The 17,126-nt window shown below is 41.5% G+C and overlaps 1 pseudogene; it reads left to right on the top strand.

Annotated features, from left to right (window-relative positions):
* Positions 1-8,506: 8,506 nt before the first annotated feature.
* LOC130847330 (U6 spliceosomal RNA) lies at positions 8,507-8,606 on the top strand (annotated as a pseudogene).
* The last annotated feature ends 8,520 nt before the right edge of the window (positions 8,607-17,126 follow it).

Here is a 17,126-nt window from a genome sequence, read left to right as displayed (position 1 = left end):
GAGTCTCTGTCAAGACAGACAAGTTTGCCTTATGTCTCTCTGTGTTAGTAGTTCACAGAGTTTGTTGTTTGTTTGTTGTTTGTTTTGGGGGTTTTTTGTTTGTTATTTTGGTTTTGGTTTGTTTGTTTTACTAAATCTTTTACCTGAGAGGAGAGTTTTTTGTGGTCTCAATTTTAACTCTGGATCTTAATTCCATCATTCCATTTCAAAAGAAGCAAGGTTCCATCTCCTTTCTACCTGATGTAAATGCCTGAATTACTGGATTACAAAGAGCCACTTTCCTCACCCTCCACCTCAGGGATTACAGATCCCTTGTGTTTCAGTTCCCTGTTTGCTTTTTAGCACCTGAGAATGTCACTATTTTCTTCAAACTGAATTATGCCTTTATATGGTGGAGGATATATAAATATTTTATTCTGGTGTTCTATAATATTGTCACTAAAAATTTTTGAGATAATCTCCTCCAGCATATTGCCAAAAATGGAAGTCTAAAATTTAATTTTGAGCCCAGAATATGAATCACTTGTTCTTCACTGAAAACTTTATCATATATCTCTTAGAGTACTTGTCTGTATCTAGGTTTTTGCCTCTCCCACCCCACTGTAATGTAAGCTCTTTAGGGATAAAATATTTGTCTCTTGTTTACTACTGTACCCTCAGACCAAAGATAGAGTGATTGATACATGATAGACACATGATATTGATTTGTTGAGTAAATGGGTAATGAATAAATGAGTTCAGAAACTTGTCATTAACGTAACATCCCCATATTCTGAAATTATTGTTAAATGATATTCTATCATTTAACTCCAATGCTTACATCTGTGAATTAACACAGAATTTGAAATGTAGAATCTTTCATTTTTTTATCCTCTTGTTAATTATGCAGCAACTTTTCGGCAGATAGATAGATGGGTGTGCAATCTTGCCTTCAGATGATTCTTACTTTGATAATGCTTCAGGCAGCCAAAATTTATGAAAATAGCCTTTTATATTCAACTGTTTTACTCACAAAACTGTGTCCCTCAAACCTTAGCAAAATGGCAAAATAATAATCTATGGATCTACAAAGAAATGATGGAGAAAAATTATCTTAGTTTAATTACTCATTTCCCTGTAGCAGACACATATGCCACTGGGCTGTTCTGGTCCATTTTCACTTCGCACCTCAATTATTAATTATTTACATCTGCCACCATCCATTTTCCGCACAATAACTCTTTTGTCACGTTCTAAGCCTGTTAATGTCGGGTGCAGTAGGGTAAACTCAGTGTGGCCAAAGCCAAAAATGAGAACAGGCTTAGAAGGAAGGAGTTTATTCTTTTTTTTTTTTTAATTTTTTTGGGGGTACACCAGGTTCAATCATCTGTTTTTATACACATATCCCCGTATTCCCTCCCTTCCTTGACTCCCCCCCTTGAGTCCCCCCCCCCCCGCCCCAGTCCTCTAAGGCATCTTCCATCCTCGAGTTGGACTCCCTTTGTTATACAACAACTTCCCACTGACTGTTTTACAGTTGGTAGTATATATATGTCTGTGCTACTCTCTCGCTTCGTCTCAGTTTCCCCTTCACCCCCCACCCCCTCCCATACCTCGAGTTCTCCAGTCCATTCTCTGTATCTGCATCCTTGTTCTTGTCACTGAGTTCATCAGTACCATTTTTAGATTCCGTATATGTGAGTTAGCATACAATATTTGTCCTTCTCTTTCTGACTTACTTCACTCTGTATGACAGATTGTAGTTCTATCCACCTCATTACATATAGCTCCATCTCATCCCTTTTTACAGCTGAGTAATATTCCATTGTATATATATGCCACATCTTCTGTATCCATTCATTTGTTGATGGGCATTTAGGTTGCTTCCATGTCCTGGCTATTGGAAATAGTGCTGCAATAAACAATCATCTGTTTTTATACACATATCCCCGTATTCCCTCCCCTCCCCGACTCCCCCCCACCTTGAGTCCCCCCCACCCTCCCCGCCCCAGTCCTCTAAGGCATCTTCCATCCTCGAGTTGGACTCCCTTTGTTATACAATAACTTCCCACTGACTATTTTACAGTTGGTAGTATATATATGTCTGTGCTACTCTCTCGCTTCGTCTCAGTTTCCCCTTCACCCCCTGCCCCCTCCCATACCTCGAGTTCTCCAGTCCATTCTCTGTATCTGCATCCTTGTTCTTGTCACTGAGTTCATCAGTACCATTTTTTAGATTCTGTATATGTGAGTTAGCATACAATATTTGTCCTTCTCTTTCTGACTTACTTCACTCTGTATGACAGATTGTAGTTCTATCCACCTCATTACATATAGCTCCATCTCATCCCTTTGGGAGTTTATTCTTCTCACTGGTCCCAGAGAGGGGTTCACCTCAGGCCCCACAGGGCCACAGGGGAAGCACCAGGGTTTGACCAGGAGCCAGGAGCAAGGGGGGAACCTGAGCCAGAAACTCTGTTGGGGTTTCCAAGGAAAGGGAAGGCAGGGCAGAGTAAATGATTGAGGATTGCCTAGTCTGAACAGTGCCAGTGCCTTTGGGCTCTGGGTTGGTCCCTAGTGGCCTGGGACCTGGCCCTGAGATGAAGTCGGGCAGGGGAAATATTGGCCTGATGTGTGAGAGTTAGATAAGGTGGTGATGAGGGCTGTAGACTCCAAATCTGCTGGTTTGCACAAGAAAGATGTGCTTCTGAGCCCTCTTAAGAAGTGACCAGCTTCATAAGGGACAGTCCCTCCTCAACCAGCACACTTCTTAAGATATCATAAAATCAAACAATATAAAAACAGAATTTTTAGAAAAATATGATTAATTCATTTCACAGGCTTCGGCCAAAAAGAAAATGAAAATCTTATTCTCTGAGCCAAGTTCATAAGTAAAAAAAAAAAAAGAAAAACGCTGATGTTTATTCACAGCTTTTGAGCTACACTTTATTCCAGATTGCAACATTGGACACTGTATGAAGGAGATCACAACTTGATTAATCAGAAAATAGGAAAATACATATGTAAATAAAATCTGTCTGAAGGCATAATCCTTATTGCTGGTCTCTATTGTCCTCAGGATTTGAATCTGATAAAATCTCCAATTGGTTTTGCCTAATTTAGATCATAATTTAATTCCACCAGGAGTCATTTTTCTGTTAAAAAAAAATAAGCAGGAAGTTCTCCAAATGTCACTGCTATCAATTTATAAGATATATTGAATCCTGCAGATTGAGGGAGCTGACTGCCAACACTGAAGTAACCCGCCAAGTCCTTATCTGCAGACCAGCTCTCTCACCTTGCTTTCCACCAGTATGTGTGACTCTATTGAAATCTCTAGTATCATGTTCAACACACCACTCACTGATTTCATGTCTCTTCCCCTTTCTCCCACGTACAAAACACCCGATTCTCCTACGCTCTCCATCTCAATTCCCTTCCTCTCCACCACACTTTATATGGTTCTAACAGCCAGAACCTACCCCTATACATCCTACTATCTATTGATTCCTTCAACTCTTTGTCAGCTCTGCTGTCACTACCTTAGTTCATGGCACCATTGTCTCCAACCTGGTTTAACTGGGTTCCTGCCTTCTAAGTAGACTTTAAGAAACACATGAGTATGAATCTTGTTAAACAATTCAATCCAGGTATCACAGAGTGTCACTTTCATGGACTGAAAGCGCCCTCTGCTGTACACAGCTTGCAACTTACTTGTAAGAAGCTTCTTTCCTGAAGTCTTAAATACTTGACTCCGTGAACAGCAGAGGGTGTATCTCGTCCCTTCACGGAGAGAACATGAACGCAGTTTGTAACTGATTTTTTTTTTTTTTTTGGTGCCACTCTCATAAATTTATTTATTTATTTATTTATTTATTTATTTATTTATTCCAAAAATAAAGTTTTTCATTAGTTATCTATTTTATACCTATTAGCGTATATATGTCAACCCCAATCTCCCTGTAACTGACATTTAAGAAAATTCCTTAACAGAAGTTTTGTGAACATTTCAATGCACAGACCACAGAATTAGTATCATTTTCATTCACTGAGACAAGGTTGTGCTGACCACAACTTGCAAGTACTTGTGAGAAAATCTTTATTACAGTTCGCTTATGCAATACAGTAAATGCACTACAAAGTGGGTATCCATTCCTTTCAGAGAAAGAACAGTGAGCTGAATGCAGCTGGCAAGTGTGAGGAGTGTCTTCAGTGCCTTGTTAAACACATCAGTACATGCTCACAGAATGGGTATCTCTCCCTGCCATAAAGGGTGGATATCATTGCCACTCGTTGAAAGGACTGTTTTGTGAATGCACCTTGCAGATAGACTTAAAAGAAACATCTTACTAGAATTCTCGGTGAGCCCATCACTACATGCACTTTGGAAGACATCATTCTCCTGCTCGGGAAGAACTGTGTATTCAATGCCACTCACAAGGAGTTGGTAGGAAACATTTTATTACAAGCCTTGTTAAATACTTTACTACATGCACACTGAATAGTATCCTTTCCATTGACTTAAAGCACCCTCTGCTGTATGTAGTTTGCAACTTGCTTATAAGAAACTTCTCTAATGAAGTTTTATTAAGCACTTGACTGCATGAACAACAGAAAGCATATCTCGTGCATTCGTTGAGAGAATACTCTGCTGACTCCAGTCTGTAACTGGCCTGTAAGAAGTTTCCTTGACGCCAGTTCAGTGAATCACATGTCCAGTACATGTATCCTAGATGAGTATCATTTCCATTCACTGAAACAATGCTGTGCTAGACACGGTCTATAAGTACTTGTCAGAAGCATCTTGATTGCAGGTTTGCTTGTCCACTACAATATGCATTCCACAGTGCACAGAAAGAACACTGGGCTGAACGCAGCTTGCAAGTAGCTTATGAGAAATGTCTTTAATGTCTTATTAAACACATCAGTACATGCTCACAGAATGGGTATTCATGACCTACCTTATAGGATGGTTGTCATTTCCACTCACTCAAAGGACCCTGCTGTAAATGCACCTTGCGAGAGGTCTTAAAGAAATGCCTTATTACAAGTCTTGTGAAGCACATCCCTCCAGGCATGCCAGAAGCAGTATCACCTCCCTGCACGGGAATAATTCTGTGTTCGATGCCATTTGCCAGGAGTTGCTAAGAAACATTTCTTTACAAGTCTTGTTAAGCACTTCAAAACATACATCACAAAATACCATCACTTCCACGCACTAAAAGCACACTCTGCTGTACCCAGCTTGCAACTTGCTTGTAACAAACGTCTTTACAGAAGTTGTATTAAACCCTTCCCTGAGAGAACACTGTGCCTAATGCAGACTGTAATTGGATTCTAAGAAGTTTTCTTAACACAAGTAATTTACATTTTCTTAAAGCTTCAGTACACACATCATAAATGAGTATCATTTCTAGTCTTTGAAACAATGCTGTGTTGAACACAGCTTGCAAGTAACTGGCATGAGACATTTTTTTTTTTAACGGGTCTGGTTAAATGCTACACTATGTGCCTTACCCGAGGGTGAGCTTCCAATCACTGAAAGATGATTGTGCTTCATAGAGCTTGCGAGTAGATAGTGGTAACAAAAAGAAAAAAAAATCACAGGCCTTACATTGCATCGTTAGTGCTAAAGCCCTAATACCAAACCTAGACTCAGTACCTAACCTAAGTGCAGTTTCAACCTTCACCAGAAATGTACACGTAGTCCAACTAGGGAATATTCTGGTCAGCACCAGGGAGGCGAACTGCCATGTAGGTCCTCTCCAGCCCTTAGAGGAGGAAAAGACAGCATGCGTGATGAAACACCTGCCCTGCCCTCCCCCACAGAAAAGTTGTCCTGCCCTTAAAAAATAATCTTTTCTCTTGCTAATCGCTTCCTTGTCTCACTGGTTTTTTTTGTTTGGTTGGTTTTTTAAATTTATTTATTTATTTTTAAATTTATTGGCTGTGTTGGGTCTTTGTTGCTGCACTTGGGCTTTTTCTAGTTGCGGGAGGTGGGGGCTACTCTTTGGTGTGGTACACGGGCTTCTCATTGCTGTGGCTTCTCTTGCTGTGGAGCACAGGCTCTAGGTGCATGGGCTTCAGTAGTTGCGGCACATGGGCTCAACAGTTGTGGCTCACGGGCTCTAAAGTGCAGGCTCAATAGTTGTGGCGCGCGGGCTTAGTTGTTCCGCAGCATGTGGGATCTTCCTGGAGCAGGGATCGAACCCCCGTCCCCTGCATTGGCAGGCGGATTCTCAACCACTGCGCCACCTAGGAAGTTCCTGTCTCACTGTTTCTTACATAAATTCTTTTCATTTTGTACAACCCCTAGGAAACTCTTTTAGTTTCCAGATGGGGATGTTGCCCGATTCATGCATCACCTAACGAAGCCAATGACATCTTCAAATGAACCTGGTTGAATTTTGTTTTCTAACAGATTAGTGGCAGCGACAAGCCCTGAAGTGGTTTTCTGACCACATTCAGAGACAAGGAGTGACCCAGGCATCCTGCCCCACAAATCTCAGATGGAGCTGACTGTCTTTCTTGTGATTTTGAGAGCCCTTGGTCAGTTCTTGGTTGAGTTCTGCTCTTTTTGTGTTTGAACTCCCTATCTAATTGGCTTTAGACCACAGTTCCCCTGGGAAAAACCTCAGCCCTAAGCACTGTCCCTGGATTCCATGCTGGGCACTGGTGACTGTTTGTCTGCATTTCCCGGTTGGTTGGGAATCCTTCCCTGAATTCCACCACAGGAGCGGTGGCGGCAGCTGCAGTGCTCCGTACGTGCAGAATCAGCCGGCAGCCCCGTTCTCTGAGGTCTGCCGGTCCATCCTCACCCTCCATCCCCAGTTCCATGGCAATTATTGGTGGTTACCACTGGCGATGGACTGGGTCTAGGATCAAATTGGGGCCAATCTGAGCTAGACTGGGTCAAGTGGGAGCCTTTGGGTACATATTAAGTAAAGGCTAGTTGCTGTGCATGAAGATCTTGGATATACTGGAAGCTGATTGGTTTGGCTCCAAGAAACCCAATAGCTTCATTAAATGGCTCATTACAAAAGTCTAATGTAAAATTACAGATGTGAAATGTACCTGAAACAAAATACAAGGGACTGGTGTGAACCCTACTGCTCCCCCCTTTCCATTTTCACCCGAGGACTCACGTTTCCCTGATTCTCTGTCCGAGCTGCATTCCTACTCTGAAGGACGATTACACAGCTATCACTTACAACAAAACTAACCAAGGCTGCAAACTAACTGGCTCAGGCATTTTCACACCTTGGTCAAAGAGTGAACTGAGGGCTATGGTTAAAGAATTTCATAAACTTAGGGAGGAATCTACCTTCTTACTCCCACCATATGCGGACTCTGTTTTGATTTGTATAAACATACATCCGTTTGGCCAGTTCTTGAAATTGATAAAAATGAAAGAAATCAAAATGTACACATTTACATCTGACACTTTTACTTAGTGTTTTTGAGTGCCATCCAGTTTTTGGTGTGGATAAGCAGTTCAATCTCTCTTAACGGCTAAGTAACTGACATTGTAAGAATATACAAAAAATACCATACCCCTCAAGACTAGGGGGTGAAATAGCTCAAGGGGGAATCTTTTAAGCAGATAGGCTAAGGTGTCCCCAGAGGAACAAAACCAGTCGTGACCTTCTTGGCAGAAGAGAATCCATTTTTGGCCCAAGCCACTTTGTGACCTTAGCCTGGTCACAATGCTTGCCCTTGAACAGGTCTCAGTAATTAATATCTTCAGGAAAAAAAAAAAGAACACAGAAACAAATGACTATTAATCAGGCAAAAGAAGTAACAATAGCAAAGATAGCATGCCAGTTGCAAAGACTCCCCGTTCTCTTTCAATGTAAAGATTAGCCTGAAGTGCTCAACCACCAGGTCAGCTGGAACCGAAGGGATGAGGTTGACCTTTTCTTACCCTCCTGACTTCAAGCAACTGAAGTCTGGACTCTACAGACTGCCCAAGCCCCTTCATGAATATGCACATATCCTCACTTTAATACTTCCCCAATTTTCCTGTTCAGGGAGACATTGCTTTGGGAAAGATTCCCAATGTTCTCCTCACTTGCTGTAAGTAATAAATCCTTCCTTCTCCCCATCTTTGGCTCAGTTGTGTCTTCTGGCTTGGCATCCACCAAGAGGGGAAGCCAGTTTTCAGGTCACAGTTCTAATAGGTGAACAGTGATGTATCATTGCTGTATTAACTGGTAATTCCTGACGGTATATGATGTTGAGCATATATGTGTGTACTATCTGTATATATTTTTTGGCCAGGTGTCTAGTTCTTTACGTAATTTTAATGGGGTTATTGGTGTTAGAGGTCTTTGTATATTTGAGACAAATCCATTAATAGATATGTGTTTGCAAATATTTTTCTCCCATTTTGTGACTTGTCTTTTGACTTTCTGAATAAAGTCTTTCACAGAGTAGAAATCTTTAATTTTATAAAGTTCACAATATTACTTATTTTTCTTGTGGGTGGCCCTTTCTGTGTTGTGTGTTAAAACTCAGTGCCCGTGTTTCTTGCTTCCACAGCCATGTGCTAAAATTGGAATGATTCATCGAGGATGAGCATGGCCCCTGTGCAAGGCACTCAAATTGGTGAAGCAGTCCATAGTTTTTAAATATTGTAAGAAATTCAATAAAGACTTTAAAAATGGTCCACATCCAAAAACCTTTAAAAATTTTAAGGTGTGCCTGTATAAAAAATATAATAAAAACTTAGTGCTCATGATATACATGACCAAACCCAAGCTCATGTGTTTTTCTGTTTCCTCTTATAATTTTGAATCATTTTGAATGTAAAATTTATCTATGAATAATTTTTGAGTGATTTTGGTGTAAGTTGTAGACTTTGCATCTGCATTCATTTCACGCCAAATGGTTTCCAATTAATTGTTTGTTAACTCTTTTTGGAGGAGTTATGGGATATGGTCTCCATTTCAGTTTGAATTTGCGCAGGGTAACGGGTTCCGCAGGTCTGAGGGCGGGAGCGCTGTCTCCATCACCTGTGAGGGAGGCGCGGCCTGCACTTCCCTCACTGACCACACGGTGGCGCCGAGCCCGCGTCTCACCCACAGCGCGCGAGGGTCCAAGAGACCTGGGCTCCCAGCACAGGTGAGAGGGGTTGTGCGTCCTCAGGCACCGCCGGGGCTTCGCTGGGATGTCCGGGTCAGCGTCTCTGCTGACAGGAGCTCAGTCTCCTTAGGACTCGCTGGGGTTTGGGCTTCAGGACCACATGGGGCCACATCCACGCTGATGGGAGTTGGGGTTCCTGAGGATGCAGATGACACCAGGATAAAAAGGTGAGGAGAAGCTTCCTGTGGGCAACTGACGGCTGAGGGGTCCTCTGTTTACAAGCCTCCTTTCACTGGCTGCTCCCCACACTGCCCTGCCCCCATTCGGTGCTGTTATCAGTCTCATTGCACAGGTTAGATGCTCAATAACTTGCCCCCGGTTATACGGCCATCAGGCGTCAGAGCCAGTTCTTTGTGACGCTAAGGCTCAAGGTCCGGACCATTGTGGTTGCACAGGGGGCATCCGGAGGACGTGATAGGCAGGGGGAGAGTGAGGGCTGAGCCGTGTAGGGATTCTGTGTGTGGGGAGCAGCGGCTCTGCCTGCAGCCCTGCAGCCGCCCTCCGGCATGTCCCACGCCGCTCAGAGCTCCGCATCCCTCCTCCCCCGCCCCCCACCTCAGCCTCCCTGGCAAGTGTTTGCCCCCCCCCCCCCCCCATGACGTGCTCTTGGGAAGGCCCGCTCCTCCTCTGCTGGGCTGCCCCGGGGTGCGGCCTTCCAGATCTGGAGACGCACAGGGAGCAGAGCCGGGTCTGTGCCTTCACAGGGCCTCCGGGCTACCGGGTGGGCTAGAGAGAGGTAGGGGTGCTGAGGGAGGGAAGGTGAGGTGCGGTGCAGGCAAGGTGGGGGTGAAATGGGCGAGGCTGCTGTTGATGGGGTGTGTGGTGGGGGTGAAGGGAGGAGCCTGACTGGGATGAGGAGGTGGGTGGTGATGCCACTGATTGAAATACAGAAAAGAACACTTTACAGATGCTGGTGCAGTATTTTTATATCATGCACTTATTAGGGATTGCTGATTTAATGGAATTGTTTTTCTGGGGAAAAAAATCACCCAATTCCATTATATGATAGGAAGATATAACTATATATAACTTTCCAGAATATGTAGGGCAGAAATATTATTATTTGGCTCATACATTCATGTTAACTTCCTTCCTATTTCAATATGTTACTTTTCCTCTCTTCCCATCCTTTTATACTTTGCTTCTCACTAGGGTAAGAAAACACACTTCTTGCTCTCTGTATGATTGGCTTGGGAGGCTATTCTTGAGTTCTTTGGCCCCCAGGTGGAGGGTCACACTTATTTCTCATTGGCAATGTCCTGTGAGCATCGTAGAATGAAACCTCATCATTGGCAAAGCGTTTCACTTGCACTCTTGTTGGAGCTGCCCTGTTAGGTAGACCCAGCTGCATTGTACCTTGGTTAAGTCCCAGGTGAATGAGATGTCCACTCAGGAGGACACAGTGGTAATGCATAGAGTTGGAGATCACTCTTGATTTCCTTACCCAGCACCGTGCTCTAGGATGTCAATAAAGCACAGGATTTCCTCGGACCCAACTCTGATTACCAGGGCAACCACAGCCCTAGGAGGAAGCCTATATTGGGCTCATAAATTAGAGAGGGATGTGCCAGAACAAACACCCAAAACGTGTGTCTCATTACCACTTTTAAAACTAATTTTTATTTTCTATCAGAATAACATTGCTATACAATGTTCTGTATGTTGTAGGTGTAGAGATTCACTTTCATTTACACACACATATATATATATCTGTGCATGTTTGGCTTCTCTTCTCATAGAGATTCTTAGAGAGTGATGATGGCCTTTCCTTGTAATACATAGATCCATGCTGAGTATCTGTTTTGCAGGAAATGGTTTGTATTTGTTCTCCCATCCTCCAAACTGATCCCTTGACCACTTCTGTCCACTTTGGTAACCATATGTTTGTGTTTTATGTCCCTGAGTCTGCTTATGTTTTCTTAGTTATTTCAGTGTTGTGTATTTCTAGATTCCACCTACAAGTGATATTATATAATATTTGACTTTCTGATTCAGACGAGCTTTACTTAATTTAACTCTAGGTTTCTCTATGTTCTTGCCACTGGCATTATTGTATTCTTATACACGGTAGAGTCATATTCCGTTGTGTACAAGTATCTCTTCTTTGTTACCTGTTCATCTGTCTAAAGACATTTTGTGTCTCTCCACATCTTGGGTCTTGTATACAGGGCTACAGTGCGCACTACCTGCCAGTGTGTTTACAAATTCTGGTTTCAACACATATGCTCTTAGGTGTGGGACACTCAGATCATTCAGTACCTCAATGTTTACTTTTTAGAGGAACTTCCATACTGGTCCCTGAAGTGGTTTTTACGATTTCCATCCCAACAATACAAAAGGAGGGTCCCATTTTTTTAATCAACGCTCTAGAAAAAATGTTGACTCACTTTGTGACAATGGCCGTTTTCACTGTTGGCAGATGTTATTTTGTCATAGTTTTGATTTGCCTGTCCCTAATAATTCAACATAAAAAAAAAATCTTTACTTTTAGACAATATGAGTAGAACTTACCTGTTCAAATTAACTTCTTGAAAGTCTGCCCTGTTTTTCTTTATTTTCGATTACTTTAACGTGGGAAAATGTTGAGGCCAGGTATAATTTACCTCCCTAGAGTCCCTGTCATTATTAAGTAAACGTAAGCAGTTGTTATCAGGTTGCGGTTGGGAGAAAAGGCCACAAGGGAGCAGGATTTCTTTTTCTTTTTTTTTGGGGGGGGGGGGCAGGATTTCTTCATGCCCTACTCTTGTCAGTACTGTAACCAGAGCCTTATTGGTAGTCAGCTTCCCTGATTGTCAATTAGAGTGAAGTGTGTCAGAAAAAGACAGTGAAAGATTGTGTCTTGTTATACTCTGCCTTTTTTTTTTTAATTTAATGTTAATTTTTCTTGGAATACACTTGATTTACAGTGTCATCTTTGTTAGGTGTACAGAATCTTGTTCAGTTATACGTGTACATGTATGTATTCCACGTCAGTGACTTTTCACATGTAAGGTATTGGAGAGGTTTTGGTACACCTCCCTTGCTGTAGAGTAAGGCCTTGTTGATGATCTCTTTTATATGTACTCCTGTGGATATGTTAATCAAAACTCCAGATATATCCCCTTCACACACCTTTCCCCTTTGGTAAAAGTATAAGTTTGTTTACTAATTTTCTGTGCCTGTTTCACTTAACTAGTTCACTGGTATCTCTTGCTGAATTCCACCTAAAAGTGATATCATAGGATATTTGTCTGTCTCTTTCTGAGTTCACTTATATGATAATCTCTAGGGCCAAAGGTTACTTCCAAGGTCATTTTTTCACTCTTTCCTGCCAGAGTTATATTTCATTGTGTGCACATCTCACTTCTGTATCCACACATCTGTGGATTTACATTTTGTGTGCTCCCTTGTGTTGGCTATTGTAAGTTGGGCTGCAGGGCATACTTGGGTGTCTGTGCACTTCTGAATTCTGCTTTCAACACAGACTAGACTCGTATTTGTAGCACTGCCTGATCATGTGGTAGCTCTATTTTACCTTTCGAGGCACCTCCATTCTTTCTCGTTAGTTGCCTTTTGCATTTTCCGCCCCACCAACAGAATAGAGTGAACCCACATCTCCACAGCCCTTCGTCACGTATTTTAGTACACTCTTTCTTGAATACCATGCTAGCTGGTGTGAGATGATACCTTTTTGTAGTCTGAGTTTGCAGATCTCTAATTATTGGTGGTATTGAGAATTTTTTCAAGTGTTTTCTTTAAAATAATAATGTGAATTAAATTTACCTCTGTAAAGAGTCTTCTTGAATGTTTGCTTTTTTGCATTTTTTCTTTCAAGTCCTGACCCAGGAGATTTTTGGGGGGCTGGTGTCTTTTACAGACCTGCAGTCCTTGTGACTATTAAGTGACCATTAGCACGGGGTATAAATCTGCTCTTGAGGGAAATGTCCACAAAGCGGCAGGACTTCTCCATTCCCATATCTGGTTACTAGTGCAGCAGAGCCTCCCTGGAGGTTGTGTTCCTAGTTTCTGAATTAGGGTGGAATGTGCCAGGAGAAAGTACCAAAGATTAGGTTTCATTATTTCTTCTCTGATTTCTTAATTTAACCTTTCATTTCTATTTGTGGAAATTCACTTACAATGCTGTGTTTGTTCTAGGTGAAAAGAATCTGGTTTATATATATATATATATATATATATAGTCATCTTAGGATCCTATTCTCATTTAGCTTAGTACAGAGTGCTGTGCAGACCTTTATTTGTATACCGTGCTCTTTGGTTATTACATTCCTTATGTGTGTTATTATATACATTACTCCAATATCCTAATTTATACATTCCTCCAACCTTTCCATTTGATTAAGCATAAGTTTGTTTTCTTGTCTGTGAGTGTCTTCTCTGTGGAAATATGTTCATTGGCTTTCATTTTTAGATAACATCTATGAGTGATATCATAGTTTGTTTTTCACTTTCCTACTTACTTCACAGTCTGATTATTTCTAGGCTGATCTACGCTGCAGAATGCTTTGTTTTATTCTTTTAGTGGCTAGTATTCCATTGTGGACATATACCACTCCTTCTGCGTCCTTTCATCTCTTGATGGACATTTTGTTTACTTCCATGTCTTGCCTATTTTAAACATTGCTACAGTCTAGATTTGGTTGCCTTTGTTCCTTTCTGATCTCCTCGGGTTATAGGTCAAGTAGTGGGTCTCTCAGAGCATATGCTAGCTCAATTTTTTCCTTTAAAAGGCACCTCCATTTTTAATCTCATTAGTGGCTCTTACCAATTTACACCCCACCAACAGCCTAGAAGGTACCCACTTCTTCACAACCACTTCAGCATGTACTGTTAGTTGACTTTTTGCTAAATGCCACACTGAGTGGTGTAATGTGATAACTTTTTGAAGTTTGGATTAATATCTCTAATAATTTGTGAAGTTGAGCATTTTTTTACGTCTTTAAAAAAATTGTGCGTGAAATTAACCTTTGTAAATTGTCGTCTTCAAAGTTTGCCCTCATTGCATTTTTTTGTCGATTCTCAATCCAGGAGATTTTTTGAGGGCAGGTGTCTTTTACAAACCTGCAGTCTTTGTGAATTAGGTGACCATAAGCACAGGTTTAAAGTTGTTGTTGCAGGAAATGTCCACAAGGTGGCAGAATTTCTATTTCTCCATTCCCGAATTCGGTTCCTAGGGCAACAGAGCATTTTTGGAGGTCATGTTCCTAAGTTCTAAGAGAGGAATATGCGAGGACAACATCCAAAAAATGAGTTCCTGCATGTTTTTGATTGTAATTTGTATTTGTTACCGGAGTAAATTTGCTTCATTGTTGTGCTTTTCCTAAGTGTACAGAACCTGGTGCATTTATACATATACACAGAGCTAGTCATGTTAGGATCCTGCTCTCATATAGCTTATTGCAGACTGTTCTGTAGACCTTTTTTGGTACATAGTGGCGTTCGGTGACCAACTACTAGGCCTAAGAACCTAATACAAAACACACGGGCAAACAAGAAGTGTACTAAGGAATATTTTAAAAAGAAAAGAAATGAAAGTAAATGAAATGTCCATCAGCCGATGAATGGAAACAGAAGAAGTGGTATATGTTCACAAAGAAATATTAGCCCCCAAAGGAAATACCCTTTGCAGCAGCATAGATGAGCCTGGAGATAATCAGACTACGTGAAGAAAGAAGGAGAAGAAAGACAAATATCCCATGATATCATTTATATGTTATTAAAATGTAGACCCCAAGGAACATATTTCCATAGAGACAGACACTAAAGACTTAGAAAACAAACTTACGGTTTGGAAAGGTGGGCGGAATCGATAAATTGGTATGATGGGGTTAATACACACATACTACGACGCATTAATATATAATCACCAAAGACAAATGTGTACCAAAAAAGCTCTACACAACCTTCTGTAACAAGCTATTTGAGAACAGGATCCTAAGATAAATAGATACATGTACATGTATAAATGAACCAGATACTGAACACCTAGAAAGAACACAATATTGTAAGCAAATTTACGCCAATAGAAAACAAAAATTGAGACCTAAGCTTTGGGGCTTTGTCCTGGCATATCCTACTCTAATACAGACATGGGAACAGGACCTCCAGGAAGACTCTGTTGCCTTAGGAACCAGAGTTGGGAATGAATTAATCCTGCCGCCTTGTGAACGTTCCCTACAACACCAGTTTTGAACATGGTGCTAATGGTCACTTAATATTCACAAGGACGGCAGGTTTGTAAAAGACCCCTGCCCTCACAAATCTCTCGGGTCAGGAATTGACAAAAGAAAAAAAAAGCAAAAACAGCAAACTTTCAAGAAGACCTTTTACAGAGGTAAAATTTTACTCACACTTTGTTCTCAAAAAGGACATGAAAAAATGCTCAGCATCACCAATTATTACACATACGCAAATCCAAACTAAAAAAGGTTCCCTCTCACACCACTCAGTATGGCATTCAGCAAAATATCTAGTAGCTTACACACTGAAGGGGTCGTGGACAAGCATGTACCTTCTATGCTATTGGTGGAGTATAAATTGGTAAGAGCCAGTAAGAACCAAGAAGCCTCTGGTGTTTGTTCTGTCACTTTCTACTCTAATTGACAACCTAAGAAACACCACTTCCAGGAAGTCTCTGTTGCCCCAGTAACCAGAGATGAGAATGGAGAAATCCTGCTGGCTTATGGCAGTGCCCGCAGCAGCAGCAGCAGCTTTCAACCCGGGGCTAATGGTCACTTGATATTCACCAGGACTGCAGGGCTGTAAATCACACAGCCCTCAAAATACGTCCTGGGGTTGGGAAATGACAAAAACTTCAAAACACGCAAAGTTATGGGAATACAGTTTCCTGAGGTAAAGGTTACTCACATATTAATAAAACAAAACAAAAACAAAAGACAGCATGGAATAATGTACAAATCACGAAGTATTGGAGACATGGATATTGAAACTACAAAAAGCTGCCACCTCGCACCTGTCAGAAAGGCCATCAGCAAAAAATCTACAAACAATACTGGCTGAAGGGTTTGTGGAGAAGTGCTTACTCCTATGCTGTTGGTGAGATGTAAACTGGGAAGGGCCACTAATGAGAACAGAATGGAGGTGCCTTGAAAAGGTAAAAATTGAGCTACCATATGATCGGGCTGACCCACCACTGGGCCTATAAGCTGAAAGACCAGAATGGAAAAGAAACAGGCACCCGAACTTGGACTGCAGCAATATTCACAATAGCCAAGACATGGAAGCAACAAAACTGGCCATCAACAGGTGAATGGACACAGATAAAGTGGAACATGTACACAATGGAATATTAGCCACAAAAAAAGAATGAAACAGGACTCCCTAGGTGGTGCGGTGGTTAAGAATCTGCCTGCCAATGCAGGGGACATGCGTTAGATCCCTGCTCCAGGAAGATCCCACCTGCCGTAGAGCAACTAAGCCCGTGCACCACAACTACTGAGCCTGCACTGTAGAGCCACAAGCCACAACTGTTGACCCTGTGTGCCACAACTACTGAAGCCTGTGCGCCTAGAGCCCATGCTCTGCAAACAAGAGAAGCCAACACAATGAGGAGCCTGCGCACCACACTGAAGACTAGCCCTCACTTGCCACAACTAGAGAAAGACTGTGTGCAGCATTGAAGACCCAACACAGCCAATAAATAAATAAAATGAAATAAAATAAAATAAAATATTTTTTAAAAAGATGACACAATACCTTTTGCAGCACCATAGATGAGTCTAGAGATAACCAGACTTAATGAAGTCAATCAGAGAGAGAAAGACAAATATCCTATGATTTTATTAATAGGTGTTATCTAAAAACATACCAATGAACACATTTCTGGAGAAAAACACACTCACAGAAAGAGAAAACAAACTTATGTTTCACCAATAGGAATGGTGGAAAGAATAGATAAATTAAGATATTAGGATTAACATACATATACTAATACATGTTAAATACATAATCACCAAAGACCACCGTATGCCAAGAAAGGTCCACAC

This window comes from Hippopotamus amphibius, chromosome 2 (genome assembly GCF_030028045.1).
Source record: "Hippopotamus amphibius kiboko isolate mHipAmp2 chromosome 2, mHipAmp2.hap2, whole genome shotgun sequence".
NCBI lineage: Eukaryota > Metazoa > Chordata > Mammalia > Artiodactyla > Hippopotamidae > Hippopotamus > Hippopotamus amphibius.
The sequence above is the reverse complement of the archived record's forward strand: the minus strand, read 5'-3'. Positions and strand labels throughout refer to the sequence as shown.